The following is a 17,165-nucleotide window of genomic DNA, read 5'->3' on the forward strand; positions in this document are numbered from 1 at the left end:
CAATGTGGGCTTCTTTTCTGGGACGGTTTCATTTTTCTCTTCCATGTCGTTAATGAGTTCAGCCAGATTATATATTCTTCCTTTCGATAACCTCGCCATATTGTCCTGATCATTCTTAGTTCTATCTTCTATTATTCTATTATAGAAGTGACTGTTCTGTAACTTTTCAGGTACCTGTATGTTCAGGTACAGTTTTCTTCTGGACCATACCAATTTTAGCAACTTTAAAAACGTTAACATCTATCATTTACTGTTTGGCTTTTTCCGGTTCTTTTTATTTGTCTTTACTATGCTGTTTTGGTTCTTTTGACTGGCCATCTTTAAATGAAGTTCATACTTTCTGAACTAGCTACGTGAGGAAGGATGAGGACCATCTTGTGGACAAATATTTTCCTTACAGGAACGGTTCTTAGTGCACTATTTTCAGGTTATTCCTCACTGTCCAGCCAGGACTAGCAGCTTCAAGGCTACTCATATTGCTGCATCTGGCTCCTCCATCATCTCCGCCAGAAGGGCTGTCTGTGGGTTTTCCTGCTCAGCTCCGACTCAGCTTTTCCTCATAACCAAACCAGATGTGGTGAAGCTCTCAACAGCAGCAGTCTGCTCACATGTTTTCCATGTGGCCAATAACATTTTATTGGTTTTGCACTGTAACAGTTTTAGAACATGGCTGCACATTCTTTAGATTCCTCTCATCCGGACTTGGAGATTTCACTTCCATCTGGGCGGGTCTGTGACTGCTATTGACTAACAGAGTACAGCGAAAGTGAGGCTATGTGACTTCTGAGGCCAGATCATAAAGGACCAGGTGTCTTCTGCCTTGTTTGCTGGGAAACTTGTTCTTAGACTTCTGAACTGAGATGTAAGAAGGCTGGGTCTTCTGAGGTTGCCATAGTGGAAAAGCCACCTGAGGTACAAGTGCAGATGGTTGTAGCCAGTCAACAAAGGCAGCAGACAGGAGAGTGAGGCTACTTCAGACATGCCAGACCATCCACCAATTGCTGACCGTTGAATAACCTCTGTCAAGGTCAGATGGAACAGAAAAATGACTCAGATGAACACTTTTCAAGTTGTTGAGCAACAAATTCATGAGATAATAAAATGGTTGTTGTTTTAAACGTGCTAAGTTTACCTGGAATGAACATCTTTGTGGTGCTTGCTTGCAGAAGTGCACTTGGTCTGGTTTTTATGGGATTTGGAGCTGTAGGCCTCCTTGAACCGCGTCTTCTTACACCATTTAGACTTTCAGAGCTTCTGGAAGCCACCTTCTTGTTACTACTCATACTGAAGTCTTAGCAACCCCATGGTTTCAAGGAAAGTGGAGTTTCTATTCTTCATTTTCACTTTTATGTTTGGGTGATTGTTGAAGAAGGGAAATCTACATTTGCGCTGTTAGACTGAAACTAAAAATCTCAGCCAACATATTATATGGAGAACAGGACTGTGACTAGCAGTTGTAGATAATGTGAGGCTTCAAATAGAATTTTCTATACCAGAGCTAATGAAAAAGCACAAGTTGAGAGTGTGAAGTGACTTTTCTAAAGACATAAAACTAGTTGGTATTAACTTTGGTAAAATTCCCAAATGTCTGATCTGTCTTTCTTTGCTTTGTTCATTATGCTATAAACACTATAAAAAGTCAATAGAGACAAGATTTCCAGATTCAGTATTTGGAATTCATGAAGATACTTTGCTTTCTCAAGTAACAGGAGAATTGAAATTTAAAGAATAAAGTACAGTGTATTCATTTGTCACATAATATTGTATAAATATACTTTCATTTAGAAAAAATAAGGAAGATATCCAAGTTTAACAATTCCTGAAATGGCTTAACAGATTGCCATATATTTAAATGAGGTCAGATGTATGAATAATCGGGGACTTCCCCAAGCATTCAATTGGTAATCAGTGAACAAAGAACTCACTTTTACTCATGTAGTAATGTAATTTTTTGTGTGTTAATAAATTTTAAATGTCAGTTCTGCACAAATGTCTTCATTTATGCATCAGAAATTTTCCTGTTTACAATCTATGAAAGAAAAATAAAAATAGTTTTGTCAACTTCAGAGAGGTCTATATTTTATTAAAATATGCACATTTAATATTCTAATTTGCATGTCTCATAAAAAAATAAACATTAAGTCAAGGATTGATTTCAATATAAAATTGTATTAGTGTCTAACAGTGCTAGAAATCCTGGGAGTGCTTGATAATTTTTTGTTGGTGAATGATAATTGTATTATACATCACAATTGATTTGATTGATAGAAACATTTATTTATTATGTTGTAGGTATTGTTCTTGTGGGTAGTATTACAAAACCAGTAAACAGAAATCTTTGCCTTAGACAAAGTTTCAAGTCTCTAGAATATTTACAAACTTAATCTACATTTTTGAAACTTTGTAAGAACACTGTGCCAAATTGCAATTGGCAGAGGGAAGCAATGAATGGGGAGACCTAGAGGGAATTCAAGGTTTCCTGTTTGGGGAATGGTGACTTGGGACAACATTAAGCAAAAAATTCAAGAATTGGGAAGAACAAGGTTTTATGGGAAATTACCCTTTGGATATTTTTTTTTTTAATTTTTTTAACGTTTATTTATTTTTGAGACCGAGAGAGACAGAGCATGAATGGGGGAGGGGCAGAGAGAGGGAGACACAGAATCGGAAGCAGGCTCCAGGCTCTGAGCCATCAGCCCAGAGCCTGACGCGGGGCTCGAACTCACAGACCGCGAGATCGTGACCTGAGCTGAAGTCGGACACTTAACCGACTGAGCCACCCAAGTGCCCCCCCTTCAGATAGTTTTGAATTCATGTTTGATACTTGGTAGGCAATTTGTAATATGAATTTCTAGTTGGCTAGAGGAGAGATTTGAAACGGAGATACTGTTATTGAAACGTTAGAGGTAAAGAGATGCTGCAGGCTCTCTAAATAAATTTATAAGACAAAGGGTGAAACGCAGGGGAGCACAAAAGCTGAGGGAGAGTTAAATAGACTGCTAAAGAGATCTTGGATTTAAATATCAGATGGTTCTGATGATTTCTGCTGAGTGGTGATGCCAGAAGTCAAAGCGTAATAAATTACAAACTAGGGAACAAGTAGGAATTAAAGAATCAGAAATGAAAACAAGGATTTTGGCCGTGAAAATATAGGGAGTTGGCTATCCAAAAGCCATTACTAATCTCCATTTCCCTTATCCACCTTCTACTCTTATTGGAAAAGACAGTAACAGATTTTCTACTAGGCTTTGCAGATAATGCTATTGAATGGTAGCTGTGTTTCCCGTTTTGAAGATCAGGAAATTGATCTCAGAAGAAGAGTCTCAGAGAAAGTGAAGGTATAGCGTGGAAAACGGTGCAAAACTGGGGGAGTGGTTTCCACAAATATGTCATGGTCTGCTTTCAAAACTTTTTCATTTTCCCCCATGCCCCAATGCCTTGGAGATATGATAAAAGGACAGGTGACAGTGAAATGGGGAGCCTAGGGGACACTGTAAATATTTTTAGTTTGTTTGCTTGTGTGTTTTGTTTGGGTAGGTTGAGGGCAAGGAATTGGGAATTCGTGGAATACTGATGGGAGGAAGGTAGGGATAATTAATAGAATACAATTAACCAAAACTACAGGTTTGACCTATAGGAGATGCAATCCGTATTTTTGGTGAGAGAATAATGTTGCACAGCATAGGTATTTTCTGACTTGAGGCAAAAAGAAAGAGGGAAGAACAGGTACTAAGGTAAGTAAGTAAATCTAAAAGTGATACAGGAAGAAGCAGAAAGAAACTGTTCTGCTGACTTCCTTCTCTGAAATAAGACCTGAGAGTGAGAGGGAGAGTGAGGAGTGAGGCATGAATCAGAGATTTGAAAAGGGAAGTGAATGTTTGGAGAAGCAGCAATCCTGGGGTTTGGGAGGGTCATCTGACCAGGGATCAGTGAAGAACCACTGAACACAACCAAGAGTTTTGGTGAACCTGGGGGTGATTAACAATATTCCACATCAACATTGACATGGTTTGAAATCCTGAATTTGCCTTTGAATGGTTAATGTCTATCTAGATATAACCAATTTGTCACTGAGCCCTGTCAATTTTCCAAAGTTAGTTTTCAGATACTCCTTTGTCATTTTTGAAGGACCTCACAATAACAGATTGTGTTTGTAGGAATTATTACCAATTATTTCAATCTGCTTATTGAGAAACGCTTAAGTATATTCCCAGATTATATACCAGTCTATCTATAATCCATATGTAAAAAATAGAAAGATGCTCGAATATATAAAGGCTCAAGACTATATACTCAATTGTAGCTTAGTGTTTAAGAACAAAATTTTGAAGTTAGAATTTGGACAAATCTTTCTGAGGCTCTCCTTTTAACACTACAAGCTCTTCAGACTACTTTAGCACAAATTGCTTAAACTCTCTAGTTACGTAATTCCTTAATCTGTGAAATTAACACCCTCATCTCTTTGTCGTGAAGATGAAATGAGAAAATGCACATTTTTAGTAAAGTGACTGCAATGTTGTAAGATATATATGTATATATACTGTGTGTGTGTGTGTGTGTATATACATATATATATTTTGTTTCATCTCTCAATTCTCATATTGTAGTTGTGTTTAAAATAATTGTATATATATATATACACACATACATATATATGCACGTATATATATACATATATATACATATACATATATATGTATGTGTGTATATATATATACATATATATATATACACACACAATTATTTTAAACACGACTAGAATATGAGAATTGAGAGATGAAACAAAATTACCAATTCAAAAAAGGAAAATTTCAGTATAAAAGGAAAATGCAGTGAGCATTGAAATCATATAAACATAGAAAGAAGGGTAAATAAAGCTTAAATATAATGACATGATAGAAAGCCAGTATTTCCCTGAAATCACTGATGCACACACTGCAGTCCATCAGTATTCATTCTTTCAGCTAGAATTATCAATTATTCTTACTAAACCAGCCCTTTGGTCTTAGCAAAATGATTTCATTTTTCTCCCTATGCATTACACATTGCCTATCTCTGTCATGCCTTCTCTCTTGTTATGGATTTCAGGATCCATCTTTTCGGCCATTTTCTTGGGAGTATCTGAAACTCCTTTATTCCACTGTCCTTCCATCTTGGCCCCTTGGCAAAAGACCCAACTCTGGATTAATGAATACAATTGTTTTAGTTTCCATTGGTAGCTCCAGGAATTGTGGCTACATGCTACAGGAGAAAATGTGCAAGCAAACCAATTGATTCCTCTGTTAATCAGACTTTATTCAGGTCCTAATGCCTATCAGGTGATCTTGTGCTTTCTCTGGACATCTTCCTCTCCAATTCACCACAAAGGCAAATTTAAACTTTCTTCTCCTCAAACCTTCAGTCCTTTGCTTTAGTCCATTCTTATTTACTCTCAGAAACTTTACTTAGAAAGGAGCTGGGAGTATCCTCATTATTTCACCAGTTTTCCTGCTTCCACACCCACCCTTCCCTCTCTTGGTCAAATTTTAAAGATAGAGGTGTTTCTAGAAAATTACTATCCCAACTGGGTTCTAATTATCTATTCCAAGGGTTTTGTTTGCCCTCTCCAGCCTCTTCTGCTGAATTCTTTTCATTTCATTTGAGCTTAAATTTGTTGCAGTCTCTCACATCTTAAAAGAAAGAAACAAATAAACAAAACAAAATCTCTCTATATAATCTTTCTCTGATAGCCAATTACTTAAAGAATCGTCTAAAACTCATTGATTCCGTTTCCAGACTTCACCCTGCTTTCACTCTTCAGACAGTCTGGCTTCTGAATCCACCATTTTGTAGAAATAGCCTTGTTCATGGTAAACCCTATCTCCATGTCACCACACCCCCAGGAGTATATTGAGTATTTTTCATACTAGATTTCTTAGCAAGATTTAACACAGATAACAAATCCTGCTTCCTTCAGTTATCTCTCTTCTTGGAATGGGCACCAATTTTCTGTTTCTACTCATCCTGTCAATATTGCAGCTCCTCAGGGCTTGGTCCTAGGACATATATGTCTCCCCATAGTTGATATAATCTACTCTTACAGGTCCAATTATTAACTAGATGCCAAGTGCTCTCATTTATCTTTCTCTAGTCCATATCATCCTGCTAAATAAACTCCAGAGGTGCATGTCCAGTGGGATACTCATATCTCCACATGATTATTCACGGGTTCCTCAACTCCTCTTTCCAAACTTAAGCCCAGCTTCTTTTCTCCAGCCTCTTCCCACTCCATATCCATCACCTCCTTTGTGTCACTGTCTGTGTTAGGCAGGGCTCTATGGTGTCGTCCACCCTGTGCAATTCCTGTGGGATTTTTGGTTTTTGCACTCATGATTGAGTTATGTTATCTGGCACAGTTGACTTTCAGTAAGGGAGATTATTCAGATGGAACTAATCTAATCACAAGAGTCCTTTGAAAGCAGAGAAGAAAGTCAATGTTTGGAAGCATGGGAGGGATTTGGCACACCATTGCTGGCTTAAAGATAGAAAAGACCATGTGACAAGGAATGTAAGTGGTTTCTAGTAGCTGAGAGCAGCAAAAAAAAAAAAAAAAAAAAAAAAGACCTCAGTCCTACAAACTCAAAGTCCTACAAACTCAGTCCTACAAACTCACCAACAAGAGTAAGCTTGAAAGAGGACTTTTTTGGTTGACTTCAAACAAGAATTCAACTCAACTATCATCTTGATTTCAGCTTTGTGATACCTTGAGAAGGGATTGCGGTCATGCCATCCCTGACTTCTAACTTGCAAAACTGTCCATTAATAAGTGGGTGTTGTTTGAAGTTACTAGATTTGTAGTGATTTGTCGTGCGACAGTAGAAAATTAAAACATCTGAGTTTTGAGAGTCAAAGAGTCCCAGAAACCATCATTAATTATCTTTAACTTATTCTTAAAGGTAGCCAATGAGTTTTGTAGGTTCTCTGTCATATATTTGAATCCACCCACATTTATTTCTCCCCTGCTACCATTCAAGTCTAGTCATTACTGTGTCTTGGATGGGCCTCTGAAACACACTCATAATCTGTTGCTCCCAATTCGTGCCTGTCTTGATTTAATCCATTCTCCATGAGGCAACCATTGATCACTTCTTGCTCTCCTCAATGCCTTCATCTCCCCACAAGTAACACGCTGTGTGTCATATTCTAAATATCTGACTCATCTGAGAGTCATTGCACATTATGTCCCCTATTGTCCCATCCAGCATCACCTTTTACCACTGAGTCATCACATGTTCTACACCACAGTCCCATGCTTTATTTCAGCTCCTCTGCTGTGCTGTGCTCTTCTCACTGCCAAGTTCAGAATTAGTCTTTCTTCCACATATATTTTTGTCCCTCCTCTACACTTCCTTGTTTAGCTAATTCATGGTCATTCCCAAGTCTTAGGCTACATAACACTTTATCAGAACATTTCTAACTACTCTAGGATCAGTGAGCCCTCTGAATTTAACGTGTACTGTTTGTTCTAGTCTTTATTAACTACACTAACTGCTATCTCCTCAGTACAGAGGCATTCAGTAAAGGACATATCTAATAAATATTTCTTTGTGTAATTTTATTTTATTTTACTTATTTATTTATTTATTTTTGAGGGGGTGGGAGAGTGGGCAGAGGGAGAGAGAGAGAGAAAGAGAGAGAGAGAAAATCTTAAACGGGCTCTACCCTCAGTGTGGAGCCCAATACAGGGCTCGATCTCACCAAAATGATTTCATTTTTCTCCCTATGCATTACACATTGCCTATCTCTGTCATGCCTGACAGAAATCAAGCTGATTTCAAGCTGTCATGCCTGAGCTGAAATCAAGAGTTGGATGCTTAACCAACTGAGCCTCCCAGCACCCCTCTATGTGTTATTTTAAAATAAGAAAATACTTAAAATAAGTTGTTAATAACTGTAGCCCATTTCTCAAGGAACCGTTTTCTTTCCCTGGTGTTTACTGATTATTACAAAATGAGAATTGTATGAGTAATGGTAAGGATCACATAGATTTTCTTATCTCAACTCCTTGATGCATATGAATGTACACCAACCATGTCATGATTCATCTACATACTTTACAACAAATTAATGTTTAAAAAATCATTTCCTACTTTGAAAAAATATAATTTATTGTCAGATTGGTTTCCATACAACACCCAGTGCTCATCCCAACAAGTGCCCTCCTCAGTGCCCATCACCCACTTTTCCCTCTCCCCCACCCTCCATCAACCCTCAGTTTCCTACTTTTGTTTGAGGTAAAAATCTTCTATATTGTCTTCAGAGCCACTACTTTGTTTTTAGCTATTATTTTATGGACTACATGATATGACAAAAGTCTGCTGGGGGTCTACTTTAGTTACAATTGTGTACTTCATAATCGGCATGAGAAACATTCAAAATGTAACTCAATTGTTCACCAAAAACAATGGTAAGTGGTGCCAAATTGAAATGGAAACAAACAATACATCTTATGTCAGTAACACATATGGAAAGAGCAAAGTGAAATTATATACTTATCAAAGTTAATAACTAACTTTATATTTTTGGAAGTAACAAGACCACTAATAATCATAGCATTGAACACAGAGTACAACTGAGAAACAGATGTTTTCAGCGAACATGCCTTATAGCTAAATCCACTAATAATATGTATAGTAAAACACACCCTTGCTCCCAACTGTTTATTGTTTTTCCAGATTCTGCATAGATCCTGTTTTTATAGCTGTCTTTATGACTCACAGAATAAATATGCAAATGCATGTTAATAAATATGCTAATGTCTATTATAGTTTGATGCTGACTTTTTGAATTACTTGAAATGCATCTCGGTATGCAATTAATATGGTATGCATGAAGAAAATAGTCACAAATTGTAGCATGTTTTATATTTTTTAGTGCATCTCTGACCATGTTTTAATTTTTTTTTAACTTACTTATTTTTGAGAGAGAGAGACAGAGCATGAGTGGAGGAAAGGTACAAAGAGGGGGAGACACAGAATCTGAAGCAGGTTCCAGGCTCTGAGCTGTCAGCACAGAGCCCCACAGGTGGCTAGAACCCACGAACCATGAAATCATGACCTGAACTGAAGACAGATGCTTAACCAACTGAGCCACCGAGGCGCCCCTTCAATGATTTTTTTTTTTCAACGTTTATTTATTTTTGGGACAGAGAGAGACAGAGCATGAACGGGGGAGGGGCAGAGAAAGAGGGGGACACAGAATCAGAAACAGGCTCCAGGCTCTGAGCCATCAGCCCAGAGCCCGACGCAGGGCTCGAACTCACGGACCGCGAGATCGTGACCTGGCTGAAGTCGGACGCTTAACCGACTGCGCCACCCAGGCGCCCCAATGATTTTTTTTTTTTAATTTTTTTTTCTAATTTACATCCAAGTTAGTTAGCATACAGTGCAACAATGGTTTCAGGAGTAGATCAATTAATGCCCCTTACCCATTCAGCCCATCTCCCCTCCACAACCCCTACAGTAACCCTCTGTTTGTTCTCCATATTAAAGAGTCTCTTATGTTTTGTCTCCCTCCCTGTTTTTATATTATTTAATATTATCTAAATCTTATATTTTTTGAAAAAGGTTAAGACTGGACTATTCCCATCTATTTTATTTTTTATTTATTAATTTTTTTTAAACAGTGTGTCTTTGTAGTTTATTTATTTATTTTGTGAGGGAGAACGACAGAGTCCATGAGCAAGGGCGGGGCAGAGAGAAAGACAGAATCCCAAACAGGCTCTTCACTGTTAGCACAGAGCCCATCGCAGGGCTCAAACTCATGAACCGTGAGATCATGACCTGAGCCGAAGTCAAGAGCCAGATGCTTCCAGCTAATACATGGTCATTCCAGTCTATTTCAAAAACTATTTTCTTGCATTCATTTTTATGCATTCATTTATTTATGTTTTAACACAGTGTTTCCAAAGATACTTGAGGGTCCTTTGGGTCTGTATACTACATAAAAATTTATTATGGATATGGGAAACTCAATTAAATTATTATATTCTAGTTCAACTTAGGAAATAAAAAGAACTTTCTGATGTATTTTTCAGTCATTGTCCTTTGATTATGACAGAGAAAATGTATAAATATTGGTATGAATTAGGTAGTAATGCATTTAGCTAACCTTCTAGAAACTTCCACTCTACTTGTTCCACTGAGGTTGGGACTCCACATCAGTAGTCCTTTAAACATTAGAATTGTGTCAGAATTTCTGTGAACTGAGAGTCACCAGGCTTATCATTGGAAGTTTTATTAAAGACCATTGCTGTACTTGGATATCTTCCTAGTCATATAGTGTTTTATTTTAAAATGTTGAAGGAGGTTAAATAGAGGAGACATTGCTATTGGAAGAAACAAGTCAGATGTAGTCTTTGCTAAATACTTTTAGTAAAGTTATATATTTTAATAAAGGTAAGTCTGATGGTAAAAATATTTGCTTTCACCTAGGCAGATGGAAATACTTTCCACATTTCTTGAGAGAAGTTTGGAAAGCAGAGGGCAGATTCTGAAACTAACCAAAAGATTATAATGAGATTAATCATCTGCCTAGGGCGGTGAGGTTCATCGACTGCACCTCACCAGGGGATAACTGGAATGTAAGCTCACATTTACAGATGGTCTTGTGGTTACATGAATCTCATTTGGGCAGCTAGATCTGGAAGGCAGTGGTAAATCAGATTCAAAACCTGCAAATATGTTGTCCCGGTTCTGCATGGATTATCAAAGCCCTGGCAAGAGCAGAACAAGCCTTTTTCATTATCATTTTGTACAGTTTTGCTGTGCAGATCAGTCATGCTGACTTATTCTATTACTTACTGATTTTTGCCATCTCATGACCAATTTGAGCAGGCTGACAAAGTTTTGAGAAAATCCTGTGATGGTTCACTATTCTGTATTTTGCTAACAATAATCTTACATTCTCTATATTTACCTGAATTCAAGGGTAGAAAGTCGTACTTCAAACCAAATTTTAATATTCATGATTAAAATTAGAAGTGTTTTCTGCAACAATATATTACTTTAACTCTAGTATTTTAACTCTACTTATATTTAAATTTCTATTTTAAAATGCTCACTCATTTAATTTGTTGTTAAAATTTCAAACTAGGTATTTACAGATGATTTTTCTACCATCTTCCTGGTGTTATTCTCTAAATTTTATATACTCAATTCTGACTGTATATTACAAACCAAGACTTCAAAAAATATTTATTTTGAGAGAGAGAGAGAGAGAGAGAGAGAGAAAGCAGAGGAGGAGCAGAGAGACAGAGAGAGAAAGAGAATCCTAAACAGGGTCTGTGCAGAGCCTGACATGGGGCTGGATCCCACAAACTGTGAGGTCATGACCTAAGCCAAAATCAAGTCGGATGCTTAACCCACTGAGCCACCCAGACACCCCCTTCATTCCTTCTTTATTCAATTGTGGGATTAGATGGCTATTAGCTAAATATTAAAAAAAAAAAAAACCCAAGAATTTGTACAAGATTATTGGTCACTAGTACAATTTATTACAAAACAGGTTTGCTCCATCCCTTTTTGCCTCTGTTGTGTGCTCCTGAGAAAAAGAGCTACAGGACCCACTGAGTCACTGAAAGAAAAGTTCATTTACATGTTGATGAATTACAAGGAAAGAGCAGCCTTACCCTTAATTGATTTAAGTAAATAACAGATTCTCTCCTTGAAGAGTTTAACTTTAGTGAAATTGAAATAGACAGTTTCAATATATCTTGGAGTACACCATTTTAATTACAAGACGATGCTGGCACAGTAACAGCAATTTTTTCCGAGTGACGTAAGCAGATTCATAGTGCAAAACATTTATTTTTTCTTTATTTTTTTAAATAAAAAAAATGTAATGTTTATTTGTTTTTTAGAGGGAGAGAGACACACAGAGTGTGAGTGGGGGAAGGGCGGGGGGGGGGGGGGAGACACAGAATCTGAAGCAGGCTCCAGGCTCTGAGCTGTCAGCACAGAGCCTGATGCGGGGCTGGAACTCAAGCTGTGAGATCGTGACCTGAGCAGAAGTCAGACATTTAACCGACTGAGACACCCAGGCACCGCCATAGTGCAAAACATTTGATAGATTTTTTTTTGGGAGTCGGGCTTGTGGAGGTATAATTTACATAGAGTAAAATTCACCCCTTTTAGACTCACAATCTGGTTCATTTTGACAAACGCAGAGTCACATACTCATCATCACATCCAAGATACAGATCATTTCCATCTCTCCAAAGAATTCCCACGTGCACTATTGTAGCCAGTCCCTTCCCCTGCGCCCACTGGCAACCACTGCGGTCTTTCTGGAGTTTACCCTGTTGAGAATGGCGTATGAAATGGAACCACATTACGTGTAGCATTTTGAGTCTGGCTGCTTTCACTGAGCAAAATACGGTACTCATCCATGTTTTCGCACGTATCCGTGGCTTACTCCTTTTTCTTGTTGAGTAGTATCACCTTGTAAAGATGTATCACAAATTGTTTATCCATTTACTGGCTGATGGACAGATAGATTATTGCCAACTGTAGACAATTCTAAATGAAATAATTTTATACATATACATATTCATATTGAAGATTTTATGTGAATATGTTTTCATTTCTCTGAGCTAAAAATAGCTAGGACAGGGATGATTGGGTTGTAGGGTAGTGGATATTTAACTTCACAAAAATCTCTCCAAGTGTTTTAAAAAAAACCAGCTGTACCATCCTGCATTTCCACTAGCAGTATAAGAGTGATCTAGCTCCTCTCCCTCTTCATCAGTGAATATTGTTATTCTAAAAAATGTTGGCCTTTGTAATAAGTATGTAGTGATATCTAGTTGTGATTTTATTTTTCATTTCCCTGTATGACTAGTAATATCAAGTACCTTTCTTTTTTTTAAAATATGAAATTTATTGTCAAATTGGTTTCCATATAACGCCCAGTGCTCATCCCAACAGGTGCCCTCCTCATCGCTTCTCGGCCTTTTGGCTAAGATCAAGTGTAGTATCTGTTCTTATCAGTTTAATATCTGATACGTCCTCTATCCAACAGGTACCTCAATACCCATCACCCACCCTCCCCTCCCTCCCACCCCCCATCAACCCTCAGTTTGTTCTCAGTATCAAGTACCTTTCTGTGTGCCAATTGTCGTCCATGTGTCTACTTTGGTGAGGAGCCCAACCAAACCTTTTGAGCAAAAATCTTTTTTAAAAAGGAGCTATCTATTTTATTATTATTGAGTTTTAAGAGTTTTTTATTTAATCCGAATTCCAGCCATCTCTCAGATATATTTTCTGCAAATGTTTTCTCTTAGTCAATGGCTTGTCCTATCCTTTTTCCAAACAATATCTTTGAAAGAGTGGAAGTTTTAAATTTTGATAAAAACAGTGTTAAAATGTCTTTCTTTTGTGAATCATGCTTTGCATTGTATCTAAAAAACAAAATCACTGATCCTAAAGCGACAAAAATTTCCTCGTGCATTTTCCTTTAGAAGGCTTTTAGTTTCAGGCCTATATTTAGACTTAAATATGTAGTTTAAAATATATGTTAAAATTCTTTTCTTTTTTTTTCAGGAAAAGATATTGAGTTATATACTTTTTCAGAACAATTTGTTGACCTGAGAATCCTTCTACACTGAATAGCTTTCACACTTCTGTCAAAAATTAAGGGTCCACAGGGGCGCCTGGGTGGCGCAGTCGGTTAAGCGTCCGACTTCAGCCAGGTCACGATCTCGCGGTCCGTGAGTTCGAGCCCCGCGTCGGGCTCTGGGCTGATGGCTCAGAGCCTGGAGCCTGTTTCCGATTCTGTGTCTCCCTCTCTCTCTGCCCCTCCCCCGTTCATGCTCTGTCTCTCTCTGTCCCAAAAATAAATAAACGTTGAAAAAAAAATTTAAAAAAAAAAAAAATTAAGGGTCCACATGTGTAGGTTTATTTCTGGACTTTGGTTTTGCTCTTTAATTCATCTATGTAACCCCCTCTCTTTATTACTTCAGCTTCAGAGTAAATATTGAAATCAGCTACAGTGAGTTCTCTAACTCTTTACTCCCAAAAATTGTTTCAGCTATTCAAATGCCTTTACTTTTTTATATGAATTTTAGAATTAGCTTGTCATTTTCCATAAAAATCTTTCAGAATTTCTACTGTGATTACATTAATTGTAAAAAGTAGTTTTGTAAGGCTTGACAATATTGAATCTTGCTCTTATGAAGATGGAACATCTCTTCATTTCTTTAAGTGTGTTTGATCTCTCATAATGTAGAGTATAGGTTTTTTGGAATTATATTTTTAAGAACTTGTTTTTGGTGCTACCATGACTGTGTTTCTTAGCTAAATTACCAAATATTCAAAGCTAGTATATTAAAATACAGTGGATTTTCCTACAGTGACGTTAAACCATGCCAACCTTACTTCTTATAACATTTTTGAGGATTTTTCAAGATTTGCTATGCAGATAATAGAGAAATTTTTCCCTATCTGTATGCCTTCTGTTTCTTTTCTTTCCTTCTCATACTGGCTAGTACCTCTAGTGTGATGATGAATAGAAGAAAGAAAAAACATCCTGGCCTTGTCATTCTTTCACTTTTAGGCATCAGGTTGGCTATAGGTTTCGCAGAGATGCAAAATTTAATTAGACTGAGGAAGTACCAGTGCATTTCTAGCTTGCTTAATTTTTCCCTTTTTTGTAATGAATTCATATCAAATTTATCAAATGTTATGTCTTCATCTGTTGAGATGATTCTATAGTCTTCTGTGTAAGTCTGTTGATATGGTGAGGCATACTGGTTGATTTTTAAACTTTGAACCAAACTTGCATTCTCAGGATAAATCTTACATAGTCATCAGGTATTATACTCTTTAAATATGTCTGGATTCAATTTGCTAATATTTTATGGAAAATTTTGCATCCGTGTTCAGGAGATACGTGTTTTTTGCTATTGTTTTTCCATATTCACTTTCATTATGTTTTGCTCTTCTTTTTATTATTTTTTTCTTCTTTCTTCTGCCTTTATATTTAATCTGATTTTTCTCTTTTAGTTTCTGCCACACACTACATGTGACTTGAAGCTCAAACATGTGACTTGCTTTGGCCAATGGTATATTAGAAACTGTGATACAAGCAAAACTTGGAAAAAATTTTGTATGTTTTCACTTTTCTTTTTTCCTCTGTAATCACCATGAAAGAATGCCAGCTTGCTGGAAGATGAGACACACATGGAACGGAGCTTAGGTCTTCCAGTTAAAATCATACAACTCAGTCTGCATCTGACTAAACACGCATGAGCAAGCCCAGACAAGATCGGTAGAACTACCCAGCAGATCCCTAATCTCATGAACAAAAACCAACAGATGTCATTTTAAGCCATTACATTTTTAGGTGGCTTGCTCTTGCTTATCTAGCTTTGCTTTTTCTTAACACCTCTGAAATCCCCACAAGAACACGTCTGGAGTTCTATACTGAGAATATCCCCAGTCTTAGCCTGCTGGAGGAGAAGATGTGCAAAGCAAAGTCAGGTAGAAAGCAAAACTGGGTTGTCACAGCCAAGGTCATCCTACCACAGTTGACCTACGGTTGACCTCAGATGCAGGAGCAAACCCAGCCTAGACTAGAAGAACTTCCCAGTTGATCATAGCCTCAAATGATGACCTGAGACCTATGGGCTAAATCACTTGCTATTGTCTTGAGTCCATGCAATTTTAGGTGTTTTATTACACAGCATGATGGTGGCAATAGATACCTGATATATAAGCCGAGAGTCATTTGTCCTATATTTAGAGAATGAGGAAGGTTATGGAAAAGAAAATGGTTAGAAGTTTGCCTCACTTTGTATATGATTTCTCTAGAGCAGTGAAGGAAAGAATAGGGAAGATTGTCTTGATCTAATCATATCTTTTTCATTACTGTTCTTCCAAAAATAAGAGAGCCTACATTGCAGATTTTAATGACATAAGGGTTAGAAAATGTAGTGTTCACATTTTCTTAAACTTGTAACATCTTTAATCATAATTTCTGGTATTTGTAGTTTCAGTGTTTTCAGTATTTTATTAATGATAACTGTGATTCTTTTTCATGCCTTTTTAGATATGATTTTTATTCTCCTAGTGAAGCACACACTTTACATGGAAATACATTTGCAGTTTGATAATGAGGACCACTGGAAAAACAGCCCAGGCATGCAGTAATTTACCTGTAGGCAATTATTCGGGAGCAGAGTTTAATAGAAATTGAGAATTCTTGCAACACAAAATGAATTCCATCGCCCAAAATTTGCATAGGAAGCATGAGGTTGAGCTTTTCCTCTGAGTAGATCCTTGCACAAAATCTCTTTCTCCAGAAAATCTTAGCAAATAACATAATACAAAGAGATTATTAGAATGGAGGCACTCAGTTGCAGAATACAAGCATTGCACCTTATTTTTACATAATGACATTATTCATAATTGTAAGAACTCTTAACTTATTTGCATAAGAGAAAACCCTTTAGGAAAATGTAGACTTACTTTAAAAGTTTTGTTAAAAAAACCACCCAAATTGCACATTTGTGGTCTTTTCCTATTTATCGCAGGAGCCAGAAATAAAGATCAGTTCCCTGAAATGTTGCAGTAATGGGCATTTATTGTCATTTGTGTTTTGACAGATCCAATTAATTCTATAAATTTGTGTTGGACTGATCAAATACCTGGCCTTTCTAAATTTTGCCTCTGCAGTAACATCATTCTTCTGTTACATATGCACATTTTCCTGTAAAATCCTAATTTCCCTTTCCTCTGAAAAACAACACTGCTTTATATGGGTTATTGTGCTCAGAAAAATCTTTGCAGGCTTACTGGGTAAGCACAGCAGAAACATTAGGGATGGTGTGTTCAGTGACGATAATATGAAAGGCACAGGGGCATATAGTACAGAAATGGTGCTTCCAACGAACGCGTAGTTAAAATTAAGTTGCAAAATCGGATTTGAATCGCAGCTCAGATACTTACTAGCTGTGTGATCTTGGGAGACTGGTTTACTTTCCTTCAAACCTCAATTTTCTAATATGAACATGGGTATAATGGAGATACCCATTTCTAAGGACTAATTTCAAGGTTTGTCGAGGGAGTATTCAAACTCTTCTCCCAGATTAAGGATGAAAGGCTGGGTAGAGACAGGGTGTTGCCATT

The 17,165-nt window shown here is 37.1% G+C and overlaps 1 pseudogene; it reads left to right on the top strand.

Moving 5' to 3' along the window:
- The first annotated feature begins 12,976 nt into the window (after positions 1–12,976).
- On the top strand, positions 12,977–13,076 carry LOC112863023 (U2 spliceosomal RNA; annotated as a pseudogene).
- Positions 13,077–17,165: the final 4,089 nt, after the last annotated feature.

The sequence above is a fragment of the Puma concolor genome, chromosome B2 (genome assembly GCF_028749965.1).
Source record: "Puma concolor isolate L17-30 chromosome B2, mPumCon1.1.hap2, whole genome shotgun sequence".
Taxonomy (NCBI): Eukaryota; Metazoa; Chordata; class Mammalia; order Carnivora; family Felidae; genus Puma; species Puma concolor.